The sequence below is a fragment of the Biomphalaria glabrata genome, chromosome 6 (genome assembly GCF_947242115.1).
Source record: "Biomphalaria glabrata chromosome 6, xgBioGlab47.1, whole genome shotgun sequence".
NCBI classification, from domain to species: Eukaryota; Metazoa; Mollusca; class Gastropoda; family Planorbidae; genus Biomphalaria; species Biomphalaria glabrata.
The window spans coordinates 128746-156254 of NC_074716.1; the positions used below are offsets into that span (position 1 = coordinate 128746).

General features: G+C 36.4%; 1 long non-coding RNA gene across 8 annotated transcripts; it reads right to left on the reverse strand.

The window, feature by feature from the left end:
* Window positions 1–455: 455 nt before the first annotated feature.
* LOC129926730 (uncharacterized) lies at window positions 456–22712 on the reverse strand. 8 transcript variants are annotated; one of them, XR_008778442.1, is made up of 12 exons: window positions 22528–22712; window positions 10587–10728; window positions 10237–10309; window positions 10018–10126; window positions 9451–9543; window positions 9103–9216; window positions 6654–6808; window positions 5611–5797; window positions 4852–4984; window positions 3491–3557; window positions 3156–3289; window positions 456–1633 (listed from the first exon to the last, which is right to left on the reverse strand). It is a non-coding gene; the product is annotated as an uncharacterized LOC129926730 (long non-coding RNA). The 8 variants fall into 8 exon arrangements; XR_008778440.1 differs by lacking the exon at window positions 9451–9543 and having other exon boundaries at window positions 6718–6808; window positions 22528–22615; XR_008778436.1 differs by lacking the exon at window positions 9451–9543 and having other exon boundaries at window positions 22528–22615.
* Window positions 22713–27509: the final 4797 nt, after the last annotated feature.

Here is a 27509-nt window from a genome sequence, read left to right on the forward strand (position 1 = left end):
GCAAAGTTTCAACTTGATCCAAGATAGGGTGTGCAACAAATAAGTGCAAACTTTTTCTCACAGTGAGTTGATATAAGCTTTAACAAAAATAAACCTATTTATGAAGTCAGATGTTTTATTTTATCTTGAGATGTCGGTAATGATTAATCATTTTGTAATTGATAGAATTATCTTTAAAAATGGTGTTAACCTAAGTGGCTTGTAATTGTTTATTAAAAGTAACCAATGGTTCCAATGTAGCTATTTGTAACTTTAAAGAGAAGCCTTTAAGAAAAATAAGAACCATAAATTTTTTGACAATCTTATTTGTTGTGTGTGTCTTGGAAACTATTTTGTGTAATTGCTTTGCTTTATTATGGATGTAAAAATTAATATTGTTACGATTCTCTCTCCTAATCAGGCCTTCTGTAAACACTGCTAAACACAACACAACAAGAACTTGACTACAAGAGCTCCACAATAATCTGGTACTTTAATAATGGTCAAATCAAACAGCCAATATGACACAATTGGCAACACAATCAACTGCTACAATGTTAGACTGTATATCATTGTACTAAACTCATAACTCTACTGTCTCTTCCTGGACTCGTACGTTTCACTGGAGGACTGCACCAGGACCGACTTCATGGCTGACTAACAGTGCCGGTCTCAACGCTCTCTGGTCTTGAACTGTCGCTTTCTTACACACTGTGTCTCTCGTCCACGCAGGCTTTCGATCACATGACCATAACATTGGTCATATTTGCGTGTCATCGTAGTACTGTCCCTTGTCCATTGCCTGAGTTCACTTGTGTCAAGTGAACCTACAGTTAACCCTTTCGCGCCGCCAATAGGGTTACAACATGATATAGTATTCAATTAAGCTTAAAAATGTGACAATGTGAACTAATACAGTGATGGTCAATACTGTTGTTGTGTATTAAATAATAGTTTAATTGCTTTTAGTTAGTTACAATGCTATTAATATTATAAGGCATTTTTTTTTTTATTTTTGTTTTTAATATTTAATGGTAGGCCTTTATTTGCTACAGTGTAGCAAATATACTGCATACTTAAAGTATTCCTACTAGTAAATTATGTAATTAGTTGAATGCTATTAAAGAGCTTCCATATAAAATATGTCTTAACATAATTCTTTAGTTTTTATTTCATAATACTATTACTACTATTAATAATAACACCTTTATTATCCATGCAGAAAATGCCTTTACTTTAACTCTGTGAAAAATATTTACATGAACAATCCCATTAAAAAAAACAAATTATCTACATTGGATTCTAAAAAAATAAATTATACTCGATATAGCTCTAAAAATATTTCACTTAGTTTTTTTTTTACACTGACCAATTAAGGTGTAAAATAATATACAATACAGTACTAAAAAAGACATTGTTATCTTGGCGTAAATAGGGCTGCTTCATTGAAGGATGTCTTTACTGCTAACTGTTGATCATTGTGCAGGCCATATGACACCCTGCTTATTAACTAAAGTGTGCTCCCAGATTCTGCAGGCTTTTCAGGACTTTGCTTATTTATCGTGCAATAGTAGATCATTAGCGGAACTAAGAACACTGATCTGGAAGCAGTCAGAAACTTGTTCTATATCAGCAGCATGTACATTCCTTTGATCTAAAAAAAAAAAAAAAAAGGTGATAGGGTTAGGATAAATTGCATTGCAAATAAAAATTACATTTTAAAATGCAAAATATAAAAAGTATAATGCAGAAGTTAAATAAATATAAATGATGGTATCCATATCTTGAGTCCACTTCTCCATTAATGTTTTGTCAGCTACCCTTATGAAACTTTAAACTGCATCCTCTTTGAATGCCATCTACAAGACAAAGATGATAGTGCCTAACATTTGGTTTGGCAGTTTTTTGGATAGCAGTCAATCTTGGTACTGATGCCAAGGTGGCTGGCTGATGACATTTCTCATCATAAACTATTAGCTGGTTCAACATTGTTTTTTTTAAATACATTGACAAAGTTTAGTTTGTCTTTCCATTTTTCTCTTTTCTAGAAGTCAGCATATTTTTATATTTCTATAAGTATGAGGGAAGAGGCTTCTGCCAATGACACATCTTTTTGGAGACAGCTTGCTACCCAATGTGCCAGAGGGGGAGGATCTAAGTCTAAAAGTATGTCCCTTGTGTCGGTGGGCTGAAATCAATCACAACTGAAATTTAATGTCTAGCTTTGTTTTAAAAACAAATTATTTCATATAAAACTTTTGAGGAGTACACATATTGGGGCCAAGAATATGGACTGATTTGGAAGGGTGGCTAACTTGGAGCAGTCTTTATATACACAGGAGCACCTGGCTGATGATATTGATGATAAAATAAGTTAGTTTGGGATTATCTGTGATAACAATCAGCCAACTTTTTGAGAAGAATACTGAAATTATTACGGTATAAACCTTATTCATTGAGCCAAAATATCAAACTACAGCCTATGGGAAACAAAAAGGTAAACAGAGATAGAACAAGAAATCAAATGAGGCACATGGGGATGCATTGGGCACACAATGTGAAGAACAAGCAGACAACATTGCAAGACTGGACTGGAACCCAGAGAGGAAGAGAAAGTCTGGTAGACCCATGCAAACTGTCACTGATGAATGTGTGTATGTATGTATAATCTATTTTTACAATCTGCGTGAATGACCGTAAGTGTGTTGGTTGTTAGACAGAGACCAGCATGTGTGATATGCAGTAAAGCTGATTAAAGTTTATGTGTTTGATCTAGTGCTTTCATTGTTTTATTTCATTAACTAGAACTGAACCAGGGACACCTAGACGTATCGAGAACTAAGATAGATTCTATAGAGTTATTATTATAAATATAATAAGGAATCTGTGACACAAACATAGATCAAACCTGCAGACCAAGAAGGAAAGTTGGCAGGATGGAAATGGATGGGGAATAGCCCAGAACAGAGTCAGAATGTAAAGCACTGATGCGGCTCTATCTAATTTCTTATGTTGCCTATTTTTTTTTATTATGCATTCATTCCAAGATAGAAAGTTCTATTTAAAATAGCTATACCATAACCGTAGGCCACAGAAACAGATGACTTTATATCATTCGCCCTTTGGACCACAAGGTCTGAAAGGGAAACTATATCATAATGCTTTAAAAAATCTACTTGCTATGAAGAAGAATAAAAACAGGCCATCTTTGCTGCAGTTCTTTGTTTTCTATCTGTTCCTAAAATATAGTTTCATTAAACTGTGTGCAGCTCCTAATTCTTGATCACCAGGAAATTCTCTGCATCATTATCTGAAAAACATTTACAATTAATGACCTAGACAAAGAAGATTAGTGTAGACACTGGAACTGAAAGCTATTTTTTTATATAGTTTAATCAAATTAGCACTTAAAAAGAAAGTTTTAGTAAAAAAAAAATAATTAGAAAGTTAACTTAATTTCCTGAATTAACCTGTAAGTTTTAGCTAACCTATTATGTATTATCATATTCACCTATCCCTTAGTTGTTTGACCATTGGGGCACCACACAAGATCTGTTGGCCATATTTTCCATTCCTGTCTGTAATATTATCCAAAAGAAAAAAAATTTGATGTAGACTTTAAGTTTTGCCTGTAACTCATAGGAGATTATTTCATTAGTCTATAAGCTGATCTAATTTAGAGAACTTGGTCTGCATCTTGATCAGAACAATTGTTAATGAGATAATGAAGGGATTCAGCTGACAAATAAAAGATAATGTGTTTAAAGTCTTAGTGATAGGGGAATTCATGCTAAACTAGTTTGGACACAACTGAATATATTAAGCTCTAGAAATCTTATAAGAAGAGAAATATACCATATATATATATAGAAGTATATATAATTACAAAAATATGTGGACAATGTGTGACATGCCAGATCTACAGACTAGCTGGATTTCACTAAAGCTGCACCATGTAACAATATATATAGAATCTTAAATTCTACCAAGTCTTTGTTTTACTGACAACCAGTCGACAAATGCAGTTAACAATAATTAAACCTGTAGCTTGTCTTTATTAAATTCAAAAGAGCATTTTGGCCCACTTCAAATACCTAGGAGCTATTGTCTCAGATGAGGGAACGAAACCTAAACTACTGACAGTCCACAGCAGCCCTTTCAAAACTTAAAATAATATGGAAAGACAAAGGCTTAGCCCTCGGCACCAAAATCAGACTGATGCGCTCTCTGGTCATGGCCACATTTTTATATGCTTGTGAGTCTTGGACGCTGACTGCAGAGCTAGAGAGGAGGATCCTAGCAATGGAATTGAGATGCTACAGAAGAATCCTAGGTATTACAACAGAAGAATCCTAGGTATTACATTCAGAGACCGCATCACAAACCAAGAGATTAAAGACAGGGTTACTGCAGTGATTGGACCCCATGATGACCTGCTAACTATCGTAAGAAAATGCAAGCTTAAAATCTATGGCCATATTACAAGATCTTCAGGGCTCACAAAGAACTTCCTTCAGGGAACAGTACCAGGAAAAAGAAGAAGAGGCAGACAGAGAAAGTGATGGGAGGATAACATAAAAGAATGAACAGGCCTGCCATTGAAAGAGGTTCTAAGGCAAAAGACAGAGCGGAATGGAGAAAAATGGTCGACGAGTCTTGCATGGTGTCCCAATGGTCCAATAGACTAAGGGATAGGTAAAGTAATGCATAGAGCACTTTGACACATAAGAAATGTAAAGTCTAATTATTTATGTAGTTTTGTTTACCCAGAAAGTGGTTCAAAGAAGCATCAATGTTTTGGATAACTAAAGAAGTCTTTAATAAAAATAACTTGCTATTGACATGGTAGTTATCAGATGTCAAAGGTTTCACCTGCTGTTCAGTGCTTGTATTGATTTGATCTTCCAGAATGATTCTTTAATGACTCCTTGATTCCACCGAGGACTAGTACTGTAACTCTAGTGTTGAAAACTGTCCTCACGTGACCTTCACTCTTTGATTCAAACTATAACATTATAAATAAACTTACATCAGATTAGTACATTTTCCTTAAATGAACTTTTATTTATACTTACATACTACTTCTTCTTTCTAGCCAGCTTTTTGCTGCTGAGCTCAGAGCTCTTTTGCAGACTGTGCCAAGGAAAAATAGTGCTTTGTTGTCTTCAGTTGTTCAGCACTGCCATACAGGGTGTTGGTTTGAAATGGTAGTAGGGTCTGCCTAAGGTGGATTAGGAAGGGGCATTCAAAGAGGATGTGTTTTACAGTTTCATAAGGGTGGGTGCAGTGGCTACAAAGAGGTAGGGGAGTGGGATTTATTTAACAGAGGTGTTTGTCCTGTTCTTAGTTGGAAGGTTGTAGATTGCTCTTTGCAGGGGAGGAAGTTAATATTGTTCAGTTAGTTTGGAATGGTCATTTCTTTGTACATGGCTCTGCCTGTGTTTCCTGATGCCCATTGGCAGAACCACTCCTCTTTGTGACTGTTGACTAACATTGATCTTAGGGTGAGAGTTAACTGGTTGTTCCATAGTGATCCTGCCATACTTACTTTAAAAAGCTTAATGGAGTTTTATTAAAATCATTTATTGAAATATCTCTTAAATTGTACATAAAAAAAAAGAAGCCACTTACTAGTTGTCATGTTACTGCTTAGATTAATAGTTTGAATAGAGATTGTTGGATTTTGATAAGAATTATTGTTTTAGAGATTCCTTTTATCTCCATCGCTAATCTTAACTTTGTTCTCTATTGAATAGGGAGCAAAACAAACTATGGACTCTCTTCCACTCTATTTTCTCATTTTAATGGCATCATGTCCCTGGGGAAATTTAAAAAAAAAAAATTAATTTCAGCTCAATCTCAATGATCAAGGTCAATATATGAAAAAAAATCCCCCTGGTCCTAATCCAATGATTCCCATGTTCATTTCATCAAAATCTATCAAATACTTTCAAGTCTTTGAAGTAGTAGTAAAAATTCTACTTGGTCATTGGAGATAATTACAAGATTCCCATTGTTATTTCTGTGCTGTCAGATTATTACCATTGTCAAAAGTATTCATTATATTCATCTAGATTATAATAAAATGATGACATGCAAAATGTTTTCAGAGTTGAAGATAATTACTTCCTAGTCCAAACCTCCTGCAGGAGGATGGGGAATGGGAGCGGGCAGGGTTTGAACCCAGGATCATTGATAAATCTGAATGACAGTCCAGCGTGCAAACCACACGACTAGGCAGACCATCCTGGTGTTTTAAGGTGTCATAAATAATACTGCTAGTGATAATTAGTTGCTAATACAAAATAATATTTTCCTTAGCAGCATTTTCAAAATATTCAAAAAACCTTTGGATGCTATTTGTTGATGCAATTTTGATATGTGACTCCAAAAAGCTAACCCAATCTTAAATGTATTCTTAAGTTATACTAAGTTATATGTAGAGGGCTGCCTGGTTGTGTGGTATGTGCTCTGGGCTGTCATCATGATAATTACAAGTTTGAACTCTACCCGCTGCCATCCTCCAAGTCCTGTGGGAGGTTTGGACTTGAATGTAATAATCTTCACTTCTAAAGGAACTTTCAAAACAAAACAAGGGAGTCACAAATTAATGTTAATTAATGCTAAAAAAAATGAATGAATTAAAAATAAGAAAAATAAATAAATTTTATTACAAAAATGTTTAGTCTCCCTGTAAACATATCATGGAGAATTGAGTGACAAGAATTGAATGCTAACTTTGAACACACTCCATTTGACTTTTGTTCCCCATTGAAGTCTCTGTGTGGTTTCCTCCATCCCAAAATTGTCTTCATGTAGTTCATGTCTCCTGTTGAAAAACCATTTCTTCAGTTTGTAAAATAACATATACACAATTCCTATGATTTCATCATTGTAAAACTAACCTACACTCCATAATATTATGTAATGTCTATATCTCTAGATAGGTTGGCATGTGAGTTTATGTTAGAAAGATGATCATCATGATCATGTTAGTTGGCAGTTAGGAATTGTCAGAAAACTCTTCACTTGAAAAACTAATCTCTATTAGAGGTCATAGTTCAGAGTACAAAAAGGGACAGGGCTAAGACTTTGATAATTGTCATAAGCAAACAGTTAAAGTATACTATCCACTTCAATGAGGCCATGAGATGGTTTACATTTATATTTCTGAAATTTAAAAAAATGTATGCTGTTCATGATTTTTAACATTTTTATTATAGTATAAATAAACTAAACAAAGCTTGTAAAGTGGGCTTAAACTATAAATCTAGGTAGAACCCAGGTCATTTATGTAAATTAGAAACACAGGTTGACCTTGAACTGTTCTTTAAGGTACACATGAGTTAGCTTGGTAATGATTTGGACTCATTATTATTATAGTTAATTCTACAACTATTTTCAAAATCCTGGATCCATTGGTGTAATGGACAGGTAAAGTCAATTGTTTAATTTTGTAAGCAAACTATGGTGGTGAACTTTGTCAAAATGCCTTAGAGAAGTCAAAATAAAATGATGTTTGCTCACTATTATCTAAGTCTTTGAAAAGTCATCAATTAGACCTATTAAGAGTTACACATGACCTAGATTTCCTAAAACCATGTTGTCATAGAGTAAGGACATTATGTTAATCTAAGTAATTATGATGTTCATACACATTATGTGTTCTAGTATTTTACATGTGATGCTGATGAGTGATACTGGTCTGCAGTTTATCTACTTTGCTACTCTACCCTGATAATTTGATGCCCGAAAAAGCATTTTGAACACTGGTGCTAGTTCTTTGAGTAATCTAGCTTGAATACCATCAAATCCAAGTGGTTATTTGTTAGCTAATAGTTTTGGATCACTTTTCTTGTGTGTGTGTGTGTGTATCCTACTACAATCAAAGAGAGTAAAGTAACATTTTAAGATGATTATAAAATTTCAGCCACTTCCAAATACCATTTTTCACATATATTTCATATGAAGAAGATGGTGGAGCTCTAATGCTCATCTTCTGGAATTGCTGAATGAAGAAAGACTAAAAGACTTTATTTTCAAGCCTAAATTATGACATATCAAATGATGGGAAAAAAAAAAAACTAAGACATACTCAGAGACGAAAAAATATTAATTAGTTGTAGGGAAATTTTCCCTCAGGATTCATTTACTAAATAGTATAGTGATGGCTGAATGTAATAAAAAAAATATGAATAAATTTAAAATATTTTTAGAAATCTTTGTAAATTATGATCACAGTCTCGGTTGACATTGCCTGTTATATGTTCACCTCGGGTTAAGAGGGTAAAAAGACACATGAAATTCCTGATGTAGAAACAGGAAGTAAGGACTAAATTGACTTTTAGTTCAGTCAGTAGTATCTTTTGGTCCAGTCTGCACGGTAGTGACTTAGAGAGTCGAGTAGTAACTTTGAGTTAAGTAGTATCTTTGGGCAGTCGAAGCCAGTGGTCACTTGAGACAGTATATATATTTCTAGTAGATAATGTTCTGTAGTATTGAAGTATTTGCTACCCGAAGTGATGTGGACTTTACTTGTAGTCTATTCTGAAAACTTAACATGTTGAATATACATGATACTGCTGTTATGCGGATGTGATAATGTCTTGTATTGGATTATGTAACTGCCAAGGAGTGCAGTATAATTATTGTCATCAAATAAACTTTATATTTTGCCTGCCAAAGTGGATTTAAGTCAGTCTGTAATATCTATGTTTGTCATGTGTGACTCCAGGAAGCACAAACCCAGCATTCCATGACATTTGCATTAATAGTAACCAGTCTTACGTGTAATATTATAATACTACGTCAACACACACTTAATGCTGACATATGCATGGTTCTTAATTTGAAATAGATTTATGCATGAGTGCAAACTCTCAACCATAGTTAATGGCTTGTATATCATTTTTTTAAATGACTTTGCTATTTAATCCTCATTATTGTAAATTATTGCATTTAATATTCTTTTAAGTTTACTGTTTAGAGCTATCCTGATATTGTGTGAACTCATCTTTCAGGGGGCCCAGGCCTAACCCCAAGAGGTCTTTTAATATGTAAAAACACAACCCTAACACTAAGCATATCCTTGCAATGTTTGTTTAGGTCTTTATCACAACTCACCCTAGCCCTAGAGTGTTCATGGTAGTGAGATCTTCTTCTACAGAAATGGATCTTTATTGTTGTCTGACATCATAGATATTATTCCTTTATTGACTGGATGTGATGGAACAGACCCTGAGTAATACAATGAAGAATGATTAGGACTTACTTCTGGTTTCTGAACAGTGATTATCAATAAATTTTTAACACTTTCATATATTTTTTTCATTCAAGTAAGGTTAACCCAATTAAGAAAGCCTAATGAACTTTTTTTTTTTTGTAACAAAGTTCTAGAATAACTGCATAACTTCACCTCTGGCACTGCCTTAATGATTTTAACTTCTTTACAGAGAGCAACAAGGTATTTACCTTGGAGTTTTTGTCTCAGATGAAGAAACCAAAACCGGAACTACTGGCCAGAATTGCCTAGACAACAGCAGCACTTGCAAAACTCAAAACAATCTGGACAGACAAAGGCATAGCCCTTGACACTAAAATCAGACTGATGTTGTTACGGCCACATTCCTTATATGAATGCGAATATTGGATGCTGACTTCAGATCTAGAGAAAGGGATCCTAGCAATGGAGCTAAGATGCTACAGAAAGATCTTCAGGGACAATGGTTGAACAGACTAAGGGGTAGGTGAAGGTGATGAAGAGAACACACAACTCAATACTTTGAGCATCAAGCCATTGATCTCTTCAAATTGTCTCAAAAATTGAAATGATGCTTTTTTGTAATATAATCACTGATTCACACACATTTACTCACATAACTAAGTAGCTTTTGTTTACCCATCTTACTATCATTATTGTTTTAAAAAGATACAAATTATTTTGTTTTCTATACATACATTCCTATTTCTTAGGCAAACTTTTGCATTTATAAAACAATTATTTTTTAGATAGACATAATAAAAGACAGACAAACATACCCATACATGTTTAGCCAGCAGAAAAACATCTTTCTCTATAATTCTAGTCTGGCTGCAAGTCATTCATACATTGAGTATAGTTGATAGATAACTTTAGTGTCTTGTAAATCTGTGCATAGCAAACAAACAAAAAATATTTGTAGAATCATAGTAGTTACACATAAACTCGATTTTTTAACTGAGTAAAGTAGGATTTAATTTGTAGAATTCAAAGTATACCATCTTGATCCTTTCTCTTTCTCCTCAAACTTCATTTTGTGTACATATCTGAGGGCATGTGATGCATGATTACCTGATTAGGGAATAAATTCAAAAGATAACATTGCAATGTCTGTGAAGATTTACCATTTCTAAATACAACAGCAAACATTCATCTTAAAAAATATTATGGTGTTAATTTCTATAAACAATATTTAGACAAAATACAAAAAATATTCAAATAAAGTTAAGTTTCTATGTAGTGAGTGGATGCTTTACCCACTAAATGTTTATTTGACATAGTCTCCATGTTCAATTAAAATTTTATTTACCAACAGTGCTATTTTAGTAACAGTAATAAACAAACTTACCAATTGATAAGAAATACATTCCTGAGACCTCGAAATAGTCTCACCACAGCTATAGGTGTTGGAATGATATCAAAAGGTATTGCTCTATGAAAGAAATCCAAAGCTTGCCTCTGGCAAACTTCCACACACAGTCTTCACTTTTCTGAAAAACGTACAACTTAGTAAATAGATGGCAACATAATGGAGAAAATGCAACAATCAATAATCTGTTTATTAACTTAAAACTTTAAAAGGGGCATCAGTATTGGAGCTGACCTGCTAACTATAGTAAAAAAACATAAGCTAAAAATCTATGGCCACCTTACAAGGTCTTAGGGGCCCGCAAGGACTATGTGGTCAAGACATTTTCAAAATAGTTATAAGGCGAAAAAAATATGAGTTGATCAAAATCAATCTTAACGAGAATAAAATAGAACCACTCATTGGTCGGCATTCTATTTTTATGTCAGTGTAACTCTTATTCTTTGATAATTTTTGTTTAGATGCAAGAGCGTTCAATGACAACTTGAATTATAGACCTGAATGGGTTCCACTTTAGATTTTTCAGAATGTGGTGACTGATAGTGACATGCAGATGGTGGTGACTGATAGTACCATTAATGCAGATGGTGGTGACTGACAACTCCATTCAAACAGATGGTGGTGACTTATAGCACCATTCATGCATATGGTAATGACTGATAGTACCATTCATATAGATGGTGGTGACTGATAGTACCATTCAAACAGATGGTGGTGACTGATAGTATCATTCATACAGATAGTGGTGACTGATATTACCATTCATTCAAATGGTGGTGACTGATAGTACCTTTTAATCAGAATGTGGTGACTGATAGTGACATGCAGATGGTGGTGACTGATAGTACCATTCATTCAGAATGTGGTGACTGATAGTGACATGCAGATGGTGGTGACTGATAGTACCATTAATGCAGATGGTGGTGACTGACAACTCCATTCAAACAGATGGTGGTGACTTATAGCACCATTCATGCATATGGTGGTGACTGATAGTACCATTCATATAGTTCTATTCATGGACATGGTGGTGACTGATATTACCATTCATTCAAATGGTGGTGACTGATAGTACCATTAATGCAGATGGTGGTGACTGACAACTCCATTCAAACAGATGGTGGTGACCTATAGCACCATTCATGCATATGGTGGTGACTGATAGTACCATTAATGCAGATGGTGGTGACTGACAACTCCATTCAAACAGATGGTGGTGACTTATAGCACCATTCATGCATATGGTGGTGACTGATAGTACCATTCATTGACAATGTGGTGACTGATAGTGACATGCAGATGGTGGTGACTAATAGTATCATAATGCAGATGGCGGTGACTGACAACTCCATTCAAACAGATGGTGGTGACTTATAGCACCATTCATGCATATGGTGGTGACTGACAGTACCATTCTTAGCAATTATACATTAAACACTGAACCACACAGATGGTGGTGACTGATAGTACCATTCATACAGATGTTGTTGACTGATAGTATCATTCATACAGATGGTGGTGACTTAAATCACCATTCATATAGATGGTGGTGACTAATAGTACCATTCACACAGATGGTGGTGACTGATAGTACCATTAATGCAGATGGTGGTGACTGACAACTCCATTCAAACAGATGGTGGTGACTTATAGCACCATTCATGCATATGGTGGTGACTGATAGTACCATTCATATAGTATTATTCATGCACATGGTGGTGACTGATATTACCATTCATTCAAATGGTGGTGACTGATAGTACCATTAATGCAGATGGTGGTGACTGACAACTCCATTCAAACAGATGGTGGTGACCTATAGCACCATTCATGCATATGGTGGTGACTGATAGTACCATTCATATAGATGGTGGTGACTGATAGTACCATTAATGCAGATGGTGGTGACTGACAACTCCATTCAAACAGATGGTGGTGACTGATAGTACCATTCATATAGATGGTGGTGACTGATAGTACCATTTATATAGATGGTGGTGACTGATAGTACCATTCAAACAGATGGTGGTGACTGATAGTACCATTCAAACAGATGGTGGTGACTGATAGTATCATTCATACAGATGGTGGTGACTGATATTACCATTCATTCAAATGGTGGTGACTGATAGTACCATTCATTCAGAATGTGGTGACTGATAGTGACATGCAGATAGTGGTGACTGATAGTACCATTAATGCAGATGGTGGTGACTGACAACTCCATTCAAACAGATGGTGGTGACTTATAGCACCATTCATGCATATGGTGGTGACTGATAGTACCATTCATATAGTATTATTCATGCAGATGGTGGTGACTGATATTAACATTCATTCAAATGGTGGTGACTGATAGTACCATTAATGCAGATGGTGGTGACTGACAACTCCATTCAAACAGATGGTGGTGACCTATAGCACCATTCATGCATATGGTGGTGACTGATAGTACCATTCATATAGATGGTGGTGACTGATAGTACCATTCAAACAGATGGTGGTGACTGATAGTATCATTCATACAGATGGTGGTTACTGATATTACCATTTATTCAAATGGTGGTGACTGATAGTACCAATCATTCAGAATGTGGTGACTGATAGTGACATGCAGATGGTGGTGACTGATAGTACCATTAATGCAGATGGTGGTGACTGACAACTCCATTCAAACAGATGGTGGTGACTTATAGCACCATTCATGCATATGGTGGTGACTGATAGTACCATTCATATAGTATTATTCATGGACATGGTGGTGACTGATATTACCATTCATTCAAATGGTGGTGACTGATAGTACCATTAATGCAGATGGTGGTGACTGACAACTCCATTCAAACAGATGGTGGTGACTTATAGCACCATTCATGCATATGGTGTTGACTGACAGTACCATTCTTAGCAATTATACATTAAACACTGAACCACACAGATGGTGGTGACTGATAGTACCATTCATACAGATGTTGTTGACTGATAGTATCATTCATACAGATGGTGGTGACTTAAATCACCATTCATATAGATGATGGTGACTAATAGTACCATTCACACAGATGGTGGTGACTGATAGTACCATTAATGCAGATGGTGGTGACTGACAACTCCATTCAAACAGATGGTGGTGACTTATAGCACCATTCATGCATATGGTGGTGACTGATAGTACCATTCATATAGTATTATTCATGCACATGGTGGTGACTGATATTACCATTCATTCAAATGGTGGTGACTGATAGTACCATTAATGCAGATGGTGGTGACTGACAACTCCATTCAAACAGATGGTGGTGACTTATAGCACCATTCATGCATATGGTGGTGACTGATAGTACCATTCATATAGTATTATTCATGCAGATGGTGGTGACTGATATTAACATTCATTCAAATGGTGGTGACTGATAGTACCATTAATGCAGATGGTGGTGACTGACAACTCCATTCAAACAGATGGTGGTGACCTATAGCACCATTCATGCATATGGTGGTGACTGATAGTACCATTCATATAGATGGTGGAGACTGATAGTACCATTCAAACAGATGGTGGTGACTGATAGTATCATTCATACAGATGGTGGTGACTGATATTACCATTTATTCAAATGGTGGTGACTGATAGTACCAATCATTCAGAATGTGGTGACTGATAGTGACATGCAGATGGTGGTGACTGATAGTACCATTAATGCAGATGGTGGTGACTGACAACTCCATTCAAACAGATGGTGGTGACTTATAGCACCATTCATGCATATGGTGGTGACTGATAGTACCATTCATATAGTATTATTCATGGACATGGTGGTGACTGATATTACCATTCATTCAAATGGTAATGACTGATAGTACCATTAATGCAGATGGTGGTGACTGACAACTCCATTCAAACAGATGGTGGTGACCTATAGCACCATTCATGCATATGGTGGTGACTGATAGTACCATTCATATAGATGGTGGTGACTGATAGTACCATTAATGCAGATGGTGGTGACTGACAACTCCATTCAAACAGATGGTGGTGACTTATAGTACCATTCATGCATATGGTGGTGACTGATAGTACCATTCATATAGTATTATTCATGGACATGGTGGTGACTGATATTACCATTCATTCAAATGGTGGTGACTGATAGTACCATTAATGCAGATGGTGGTGACTGACAACTCCATTCAAACAGATGGTGGTGACCTATAGCACCATTCATGCATATGGTGGTGACTGATAGTACCATTCATATAGATGGTGGTGACTGATAGTACCATTAATGCAGATGGTGGTGACTGACAACTCCATTCAAACAGATGGTGGTGACTGATAGTACCATTCATATAGATGGTGGTGACTGATAGTACCATTTATATAGATGGTGGTGACTGATAGTACCATTCAAACAGATGGTGGTGACTGATAGTACCATTCAAACAGATGGTGGTGACTGATAGTATCATTCATACAGATGGTGGTGACTGATATTACCATTCATTCAAATGGTGGTGACTGATAGTACCATTCATTCAGAATGTGGTGACTGATAGTGACATGCAGATGGTGGTGACTGATAGTACCATTAATGCAGATGGTGGTGACTGACAACTCCATTCAAACAGATGGTGGTGACTTATAGCACCTATCATGCATATGGTGGTGACTGATAGTACCATTCATATAGTTCTATTCATGGACATGGTGGTGACTGATATTACCATTCATTCAAATGGTGGTGACTGATAGTACCATTAATGCAGATGGTGGTGACTGACAACTCCATTCAAACAGATGGTGGTGACCTATAGCACCATTCATGCATATGGTGGTGACTGATAGTACCATTCATATAGATGGTGGTGACTGATAGTACCATTCAAACAGATGGTGGTGACTGACAACTCCATTCAAACAGATGGTGGTGACTTATAGCACCATTCATGCATATGGTGGTGACTGATAGTACCATTCATTGACAATGTGGTGACTGATAGTGACATGCAGATGGTGGTGACTAATAGTATCATAATGCAGATGGCGGTGACTGACAACTCCATTCAAACAGATAATGGTGACTTATAGCTACATTCATGCATATGGTGGTGACTGACAGTACCATTCTTAGCAATTATACATTAAACACTGAACCACACAGATGGTGGTGACTGATAGTACCATTCATACAGATGTTGTTGACTGATAGTATCATTCATACAGATGGTGGTGACTTAAATCACCATTCATATAGATGGTGGTGACTAATAGTACCATTCACACAGATGGTGGTGACTGATAGTACCATTAATGCAGATGGTGGTGACTGACAACTCCATTCAAACAGATGGTGGTGACTTATAGCACCATTCATGCATATGGTGGTGACTGATAGTACCATTCATATAGTATTATTCATGGACATGGTGGTGACTGATATTACCATTCATACAAATGGTAATGACTGATAGTACCATTAATGCAGATGGTGGTGACTGACAACTCCATTCAAACAGATGGTGGTGACCTATAGCACCATTCATGCATATGGTGGTGACTGATAGTACCATTCATATAGATGGTGGTGACTGATAGTACCATTAATGCAGATGGTGGTGACTGACAACTCCATTCAAACAGATGGTGGTGACTTATAGTACCATTCATGCATATGGTGGTGACTGATAGTACCATTCATATAGTATTATTCATGGACATGGTGGTGACTGATATTACCATTCATTCAAATGGTGGTGACTGATAGTACCATTAATGCAGATGGTGGTGACTGACAACTCCATTCAAACAGATGGTGGTGACCTATAGCACCATTCATGCATATGGTGGTGACTGATAGTACCATTCATATAGATGGTGGTGACTGATAGTACCATTCAAACAGATGGTGGTGACTGATAGTATCATTCATACAGATGGTGGTGACTGATATTACCATTCATTCAAATGGTGGTGACTGATAGTACCATTCATTCAGAATGTGGTGATTGATAGTGACATGCAGATGGTGGTGACTGATAGTACCATTAATGCAGATGGTGGTGACTGACAACTCCATTCAAACAGATGGTGGTGACTTATAGCACCATTCATGCATATGGTGGTGACTGATAGTACCATTCATATAGTTCTATTCATGGACATGGTGGTGACTGATATTACCATTCATTCAAATGGTGGTGACTGATAGTACCATTAATGCAGATGGTGGTGACTGACAACTCCATTCAAACAGATGGTGGTGACCTATAGCACCATTCATGCATATGGTGGTGACTGATAGTACCATTCATATAGATGGTGGTGACTGATAGTACCATTAATGCAGATGGTGGTGACTGACAACTCCATTCAAACAGATGGTGGTGACTTATAGCACCATTCATGCATATGGTGGTGACTGATAGTACCATTCATTGACAATGTGGTGACTGATAGTGACATGCAGATGGTGGTGACTAATAGTATCATAATGCAGATGGCGGTGACTGACAACTCCATTCAAACAGATGGTGGTGACTTATAGCACCATTCATGCATATGGTGGTGACTGACAGTACCATTCTTAGCAATTATACATTAAACACTGAACCACACAGATGGTGGTGACTGATAGTACCATTCATACAGATGTTGTTGACTGATAGTATCATTCATACAGATGGTGGTGACTTAAATCACCATTCATATAGATGGTGGTGACTAATAGTACCATTCACACAGATGGTGGTGACTAATAGTACCATTCACACAGATGGTGGTGACTTAAATCACCATTTATATAGATGGTGGTGACTAATAGTACCATTCACAAAGATGGTGGTGACTGAGCATGGAATGGGTTGCCTGAGCCAACCAAGAAAACCAATGACTTGTCAGAATTTAAGTCATTGGTTAACATGCATGACTAGATGCATGATGCATAGGATGTAATCATCATTTCTATATTTTATATTTGGATTCATTAATTCATGTATTGTCATTGACAAGGAATATATGTTTAAAATTTCAACTTGATCCGTGAAAAGGAAATGGGAGACAGACACAGACCAAGTGAGCTAAGCTTTTAAAAAAGTCCTAAATTCTGTTAAAAGAATCCAAAGAAGCTAACAAATGAACTGTCTTTATTTCATGTCTAACTCTAGTCTTTGTTTTTATGATGATGTTATTGTCACTATAAAAAACCTAATACGCAAAACAAAATGAATCTTAACATTTTTTTTACAGGCCTAATTCCATATTGTAAAGTAGCAAATCCTAATAATGTTAATAATGTATAGCCTAAAAGTACTTAGAGTTGTTCTAGTGTGCACACACGTTTTAATAATTGTAATTTTTTAGTTAATATAATGATATATTTATTCTAATTGTTCATCTTTCCTTTCAACTAACAAAGGAATTCCTAAAACACAAAGTTGTAAGATCTCATGTAGCATAAATTTCTTAAGATGAAATCAAAGTTTCAAGCCATAAGTTTTCTATAATGTTTATGGGCTAGCTGATCAAACCATTACAGGCTAGAAATATAGAATAGAAAATAGAAATATTTGCCAATGCTTTGCAACCACAGGAAAAAAAAATTATACAAGTTGAGGACAATAAATATTTTTTGACCTAAAGTTAGCTTTCTTGGGCTATTTTAAAAACTAATTTGAAGTATACAATTAAAAAATTACTTAATGTTTACTTCCTTTTTAGAGCTCTATGTCAAGCAAGCAACTTACAATTACTGGTTAATTGAAAACTTATGAATGGGTTAATTAGAACTAGCTGCAGTGTGTTAAGGTGCTTAGTTCTATTAACTTCTTAACGGTGAAGATCACACTTGATAAAGCAATTCCAGTATTATATTAATGATAGATTGTAGAATATTAACATTCTGAAATGAAGCTTCCCAATCAAACTGTATAAAGGCAGATTAAATAAATACAATCTATATCTAGTCATACACAAAATACATTGAAGTGACAGTAATAAAGTCTAAACTATACAAAAGATTAGATACAGAAAACAGCAAGGCTCTTAAAAATGGTACCTCAATTCCTGTATAATAGAACACAGTAAACCAAGTGTCCCTCTTATTTAATTATATAGGTTACATACGTTTATTCAAAAAATAGATAATTATGTCTTTCTAATTATGAATTTCATGTGTCAGTCTAGTCATGCATGTTAATCAGTGACTTAAACTCTGCTAAGTAATTGTTTTTCCCAGCTGATTCATGAAACGAACTACACGCTCATTTAAACTATACTATTCTTAACAATACTCTTCATATAGCTATTTCTACAAGAGAGGTCATTAGTACTATCAAAGCAAAGATGGACTGGCTTAATGGGCATTCTGGCAAATGTTCAAATGCCTGATGGGTAGACACTACAACTGGACCAGTGGACCACTGAATAGGCCCTTTGAATGATATTAAGGCCTGTTTAAGTTTTTAATATTTTTTGTAAAAGGTGTCCTTTTACCTTTTTAAAGATCTTTTTATAAAATGTACAGTGTATACTAGCCTTATACACATTTTTGATAATGATAGAATGGATTATATGATATAATATGTGGCCTAAATTCAAAATATTAGGTGCATATAAGGACTGTAGTGCATCTTACGGCAAGGTGCAGGGCATAGTAGGCCTATTATTTTCGGTATTGTACTGTACTACAGTTCAGTGACTGTACTGTTAATAAAGTACAATACATTTTAATCAAACATTTAGAAAAAAATCTAGTCTTGATAAAAAAAAAAGCAATTACTTTTGTGATTTAATAACTCATATCTTCGGTCTACGTCTACGTTATTATTTAAATTTAGACTATTTATTATACTAGATCTAGACAATCTTACTCAATCTAGTAACTAGTCTAGATCTAGATCTAATTCTAATCAAGTCTAATGTTTTGTTATTTCAATGAAATCAATGCAATGATGTAAAATCATAAAGAATCTACACACAAAAAGTACAATAATCAAGTTATATTTAATACTGGTACTTTTCATTTGTTGAACAAAAGAACGTCATTTAACCTCGTTCTTCTTTTGACATAGATTCTATCTAAAAAAGGAAAGAAAATACAATCATAACAATGTGAGCCACCATAGTCCATATTGATGCTTTTACCGTTGTCAACAATAATATTACGGTGTATAAGCAAAAAGTCCCCTGAGAAATGTTGAGAATGCTGTACAACTATAAACCTAGATCTAGAACAGGGGTTCTTAACCTGTGGTCGCGACCCTTTTGGACGTCAAATGACCATTTCACAGGGTTGCCTAAGACCATCAGAAAATTGGATGGGGGGGGGGGGGGGGGGATTTATAATTTTTATCGCTAGTTTTTTTTGTTCTTATGTGTTGTAACATTTTTGTACCACAGTGGATATAGATTTATATTGCAAATTATAGAGATGGGACATTACTCAAATAGCATTATTACCAAATAAATTTAGAAACGATCGTCAAGTTTCAATTTTAAAAAAAAGTGGCGGTGACAAATATAATAATAAGGCTAGTCTTCGAGTCTGAATTTTAAGATTAGTGAGGAATGCAGTATTTCCCATGGCTGCGCAGTCCCAGCTGTGACCTACATATAACAAAGACATACCCTATATATTGCAAGACGATACAGAGGGTACTTTTAGTGAATGTAACATCCTTGTTTGATAGTAGTTTGTTATTTTTATTTGTTCTTCTTTGTGTTTCTTTTTTTTTATAATTGTCATTCAAAAATCGATGTTACAGACCACATCTTTGTTGTTGCAAAATATATTTTTCAAGAAATAAATTTACTGTCTATCAATGCATCGAAACACCATTGTGGGATCAAACATTTCTTTGGTGAAGATATAATCACGTAGTGAAGAAAATTCAATTAATAAATACGCCATCGTATTATAGTCAATGGAAAAAAGTTCATTATGTAACAACTCATGAACACGGACTTGTAACAAAAGAAGGTTAATAAAATAAAAGAGAATGACGATTTTTTAATATTTTTTTTTTGCGGTATAGTTTTAGCAGAAACCCGATGCAACATTTGTAATGAAGTTCTCTCTGCCATATGTATTGAGGTCGAACAAACATCCGAACTTTGCCAATTATGACATACAGTGGTTTAGTTTAGATGGTTTAGACTCATATGGCAAGTACCATAATTGAAACATATCAGCCTATGAATCTTCTTGTTTGGTAGCTGTCAGAATCGCCAGAGTTCTGAAACCTCACACCACTACCAAGCAGTTATTGTCAGTGGCTAAAGATATGATTGGAGCCAAATTTATTAATAAATTTAGTGTAATTTGCATAAATAATGACACTATTTACAGGAGATTAGTTGACATGTCTTCTGATATTAAGGAAATGATATCTGCTTCTTTTACAATATTTAGCATCCAGCTTGATGAATCCACAGGCGTTGTAAATTGTTCACAATTACTAGTTCCGGTAAGATATACCAGTATACACAAAGGAGATTTTCAAAGATTAGTTTCAATGCAAAACTCTATAAACGACCTCTACAGCACCTGATGTAATTGACAAAGTTGGTTAAATTTGAAAAAGCAAAAGACTTCTAGGAAAAATAATTGTGGCATCTGAACAGATGGTGCTCTAAGTATGCTTGGATGTCGGTCTAGAGGTTCTATCTTTGGTATAGAATGAGTCCTCATAAGAATTCATCCTAATTCACTGTATGATTTATCGACATATATTAGCAACGTCAATAGCAATGCATCTAGCAATGCATCTAAATATTTCTCTTCAATGTCAATTACAAAATTCTGGATCAACTGTTTGCAGTCATATCTTCACAACATAAATAACATATATACACACACACATATATATATATCTTTAAATACAAACTATAAATTCTAAGCTTTTACTTTAATTACTATAATCTACATGTATGTTTGAACATTTCATTTTTTTATATATAATATTCACATAGATAGGCCTACCTACTACTACTATAGTCTATATTACTATATTAGTATAAATCAAACTTTGTAGCACCTATGTTAAAAGTTAACTCTATTTTAAATAAAAGATCTAATAGATCTATAAATATTTATTGGCTGACAGAGTAGTCAGTAGATCTTATCAAATATAGAGCTAATTAACTGGATCTTCTAACTCTTTGAGTACTTAGACTGATTTTTATACTAGAACTAGATAATCAAGAATGTCTAGTCTAGATCTAATCAAGATGTCATTTTAATTCTATAATAGTAAAAGAGTAGATCCTTCAATTTACACCTATCTATATCTAGGTCTAATAAACAAACTAGATCTAGAATCTAGTAAGTATTAAGTATTAGAGATCTAGACATACTCACAATAGTCTCTGAGTCTAAGTCTAGACTTTAACTTGTCTAGGAATAGAGTGCCACTAGAGTACTGCTAGAGCTACTAGTTAACTAGATATTATATTTTCTCTAGATTTAGTTAGGTCTAGCGGCAGTCTAGCCTAAACCTAAATCCAAATTACTTTAGATTTAGTTCTAGATCTAGATCTTGAAATTTGATCTAGGTCTAGACACTAATTTAGTAATGATAGAAGACTAGCCCTAGCTAGAATCATCTACTTGATCTAGAGTCTTGCATTTTTAAAATACGTTTTTTATAATTAGTCTAGATCTAAAATCTAGATTTAATTAGAGCTAGTCTAGACTTTAAAAGTAGAATATTGAATATTATTTATTTTTTTTAGATCTATATCTGATAATAGATTATAAATATTATAATAATATTTATCATTATAATAGATAATCTACTTTTGATCTACGCTGTAGAAATAGATCTAGAATCTAGATCTCTAGACTTGATTTAGCCTCTAGGTTTGGTTTCCTGGTTTCAATTTTTATGCCGGCAGATCAAACTTATTATAATTAGATCTTACTAAATTAGGCGTCTCAGGCCGGGGCCTTACTGATTTGTTTCTAAATTTTGTTTACGTTTTTGATAAAAAGCGAAAAATCGGAAAAAAGCGCATGCGCCGTAACTTAAGAATTGTAACTTCCTGTCTTTCTTTGAATTCGACTTATTAAGTTTTAGTTTGAAAGATCAAAACGTGAATGTGAAAAAAAAAAAAAAAAAGTCCTATACCGAGCCGGCAATCAGTCGTACTGGCATTTGCCGGCAAGTTGTTTTTTTTTACTTCGATTTTGCCGGCATGCCGGATAGCTGGCGATCTTGCATCCATGACAATTTTTTTTGTTATGGTTGGGGGTCGCCTCCTAGTGAAAAGTTGTGTTAGGGGGTCGCGGAGCTAAAGAGGTTAAGAACCGCTGATCTAGAGTGAGAATATAGACTATATCTACTTCTGATAACTTAAACTCACTAAACCTGTAGCATAAAAATAAATGACAAACCTAGATCTAGTCAATTAATTGTTTCTTCTACAATAATAAGGCTTCTCTTCGAGTCCGAAGATTAACGAGGAATTCATATTTCCCGTGGCTATAATACGCATTTATTGTCAGCATAATCTAGACTACTATCTGACCTAGATCAATATAAAGAATGACGAGCGCTATAAAACAAGTAGATCTAGATTTCCAAGGGTACGCTATTCTGCCTCAAAGTGGCACACTGGGTGGAAACGATTACTTAAGGAAGTAATTAGGCTAAATGAATAGCAAAACAAAACTGTGGGAGTGTACAAGGGAATGCGAGAGCTTTCCCATTGCACGGTGCGGAGTTTAAAGTTTCCACGTCCCTGTCGATAATCCATGTGCCGTTCCTCAAGGGACCGTTACAATAATGGCGAGTCCTGCACGGTTAGCTTGGTAAAACATAGGGAAATGGCGGGGTGTTCCCGGTTTGCTCGGCCTTCGGCCATGTATTCTAGTCCATGCGATCGGAAACAGCAATGTCTTACATAGGCATTGACTTGGACCTCTTTCAGACAGAACGGTTTGTTCAAGCAGGCTTCGGCTCAACTCTTTTGACAATCACAAGGATCTAGATTTCATTTTCTATACCCACACCATTCGGACACGCAAGTCAAATTGAATAAAGTTTTCGCCGCTCTTTGTAGATCTATCAAGATATGTCAATGATGTCACAATTAAAATTCTACATTGTAAAATCATAGATTGTTTCTTGATTAAATTTGAATTAAGCTATAGGCCTAAAAAAAAACTCGTCTTTTTATATTTTTTATCAATTTATCATGTTCCGTCAAAATAATATTATGAAAGAAATTTTGAGAAATATTGAAATGAGCAGAGTAGTTAAGTAATCCTATCAGACCTTGTGGTCTATTTTGGGCTAATGTTGAAAAGGTTATATGTTTCTATGGCCGACGGTTAACTAGCATGTCATGTGGCCAGCACAACGATCAAGTTCTGCCATGTTACACGTTACATGTAATGCCCTCGAGGGGACAACTCTAGAATAGTTCTGCAATGTTACACGCTACATGTAATGCCCTCGAGGGGACAACTCTAGAATAGTTCTGCCATGTTACACGCTACATGTAATGCCATCGAGGGGACACCTCTAGAGAATAGTTCTGCCATGTTACACGCTACATGTAATGCCTTCGAGGGGACAACTCTAGAATAGTTCTGCAATGTTACACGCTACATGTAATGCCCTCGAGGGGACAACTCTAGAATAGTTCTGCAATGTTACACGCTACATGTAATGCCCTCGAGGGGACAACTTTAGAATAGTTCTGCCATGTTACACGCTACATGTAATGCCATCGAGGGGACACCTCTAGAATAGTTCTGCCATGTTACACGCTACATGTAATGCCCTAGAGGGGACAACTCTAGAATAGTTCTGCAATGTTACACGCTACATGTAATGCCCTCGAGGGGACACCTCTAGAATAGTTCTGCCATGTTACACGCTACATGTAATGCCCTCGAGGGGACAACTCTATAATAGTTCTGCCATGTTACACGCTACATGTAATGCCCTCGAGGTGACACCTCTAGAATGTTCTGCCATGTTACACGCTACATGTAATGCCCTCGAGTGGAAAACTCTAGAATGTTCTGCCATGTTACACGCTTCATGTAATGCCTTCGAGGGGACAACTCTTTAATAGTTCTGCCATGTTACACGCTACATGTAATGCCCTCGAGGGGACAACTCTATAATAGTTCTGCCATGTTACACGCTACATGTAATGCCCTCGAGGTGACACCTCTAGAATGTTCTGCCATGTTACACGCTACATGTAATGCCCTCGAGTGGAAAACTCTAGAATGTTCTGCCATGTTACACGCTTCATGTAATGCCTTCGAGGGGACAACTCTTTAATAGTTCTGCCATGTTACACGCTACATGTAATGCCCTCGAGGGGACAACTCTAGAATGTTCTGCCATGTTACACGCTTCATGTAATGCCCTCGAGGGGACAACTCTAGAATAGTTCTGCCATGTTACACGCTTCATGTAATGCCCTCGAGGGGACAACTCCAGAATAGTTCTGCCATGTTACACGCTACATGTAATGCCCTCGAGGTGACACCTCTAGAATAGTTCTGCCATGTTACACGCTACATGTAATGTCCTCGAGGGGACACCTCTAGAATAGTTCTGCCATGTTACACGCTTCATGTAATGCACTCGAGGGGACAACTCTAGAATAGTTCTGCCATGTTACACGCTACATGTAATGCCCTCGAGGTGACACCTCTAGAATAGTTCTGCCATGTTACACGCTACATGTAATGCCCTCGAGGGGACACCTCTAGAATAGTTCTGCCATGTTACACGCTACATGTAATGCCCTAGAGGGGACAACTCTAGAATGTTCTGCCATGTTACACGCTTCATGTAATGCACTCGAGGGGACAACTCTAGAATGTTCTGCCATGTTACACGCTTCATGTAATGCACTCGAGGGGACAACTCTAGAATAGTTCTGCCATGTTACACGCTACATGTAATGCCCTCGAGGGGACACCTCCAGAATAGTTCTGCCATGTTACACGCTACATGTAATGCCCTAGAGGGGACAACTCTAGAATGTTCTGCCATGTTACACGCTTCATGTAATGCACTCGAGGGGACAACTCTAGAATGTTCTGCCATGTTACACGCTTCATGTAATGCCCTCGAGGGGACAACTTTAGAATAGTTCTGCCATGTTACACGCTACATGTAATGCCATCGAGGGGACACCTCTAGAATAGTTCTGCCATGTTACACGCTACATGTAATGCCCTCGAGGGGACAACTCTAGAATAGTTCTGCAATGTTACACGCTACATGTAATGCCCTCGAGGGGACAACTCTAGAATAGTTCTGCCATGTTACACGCTACATGTAATGCCCTCGAGGTGACACCTCTAGAATAGTTCTGCCATGTTACACGCTACATGTAATGTCCTCGAGGGGACACCTCTAGAATAGTTCTGCCATGTTACACGCTTCATGTAATGCACTCGAGGGGACAACTCTAGAATGTTCTGCCATGTTACACGGTTCATGTAATGCACTCGAGGGGACAACTCTATAATAGTTCTGCCATGTTACACGCTACATGTAATGCCCTCGAGGTGACACCTCTAGAATAGTTCTGCCATGTTACACGCTACATGTAATGCCCTCGAGGGGACACCTCTAGAATAGTTCTGCCATGTTACACGCTACATGTAATGCCCTAGAGGGGACAACTCTAGAATGTTCTGCCATGTTACACGCTTCATGTAATGCACTCGAGGGGACAACTCTAGAATGTTCTGCCATGTTACACGCTTCATGTAATGCACTCGAGGGGACAACTCTAGAATAGTTCTGCCATGTTACACGCTACATGTAATGCCCTCGAGGGGACACCTCCAGAATAGTTCTGCCATGTTACACGCTACATGTAATGCCCTAGAGGGGACAACTCTAGAATGTTCTGCCATGTTACACGCTTCATGTAATGCCCTCGAGGGGACACCTCCAGAATAGTTCTGCCATGTTACACGCTACATGTAATGCCCTAGAGGGGACAACTCTAGAATGTTCTGCCATGTTACACGCTTCATGTAATGCACTCGAGGGGACAACTCTAGAATGTTCTGCCATGTTACACGCTTCATGTAATGCCCTCGAGGGGACAATTCTAGAATTTTCTGCCATGTTACACGCTCCATGTAATGCCCTCGAGGGGACACCTCTAGAATAGTTATGCCATGTTACACGCTACATGTAATGCCCTCGAGGGGACACCTCTAGAATAGTTCTGCCATGTTACACGCTACATGTAATGCCCTCGAGGGGACACCTCTAGAATAGTTCTGCTATGTTACACGCTACATGTAATGCCCTCGAGGGGACAACTGTAGAATGTTCTGCCATGTTACACGCTACAAACGGTTCGAGATGTGTAAAGAGAAGACAAATCCGTAACAGTGCAAGTTATATTTCACAACGAGGATGTCTACATACATACATAGCTATTGCAGGTGAACAAAATCAATGGGCAAACTGCCTTTACGTTTTCCTACTTAAGTCAGGTACCCATTTTGAGATGGCTGGACTCAGGGGCGTCCTAAAAATAAAAAAAATTCAAATAGTCTACCATTCTTTTCTGGTATTTGAACCTGGGACCTCGATTCGAAAGTCAAGCCCATGACCGTTCGGCCATCACATCCTCCCCTCCCCTCTTCCAAAAAGCAGAGTAATATGTTTCAAGAGTTGATATTTCGCTTTCAAAACTTAATATAATTAAAAGAGGCCAATACGAGATGCGCATGTTACATTTTAGCAGGTCTATATTCTATTTCTTGGTCTACAATTCTAGAATAATTAGAAATCTACTTGATTAGTAGTAGGTGGGACTTAACTATTGTAGCCTAATATGGTGGTCTAAAGTAAAAAAAATAAAAATAAAGTTCCCTTTTAGATCTTGCAATCTATTGAGCAGAT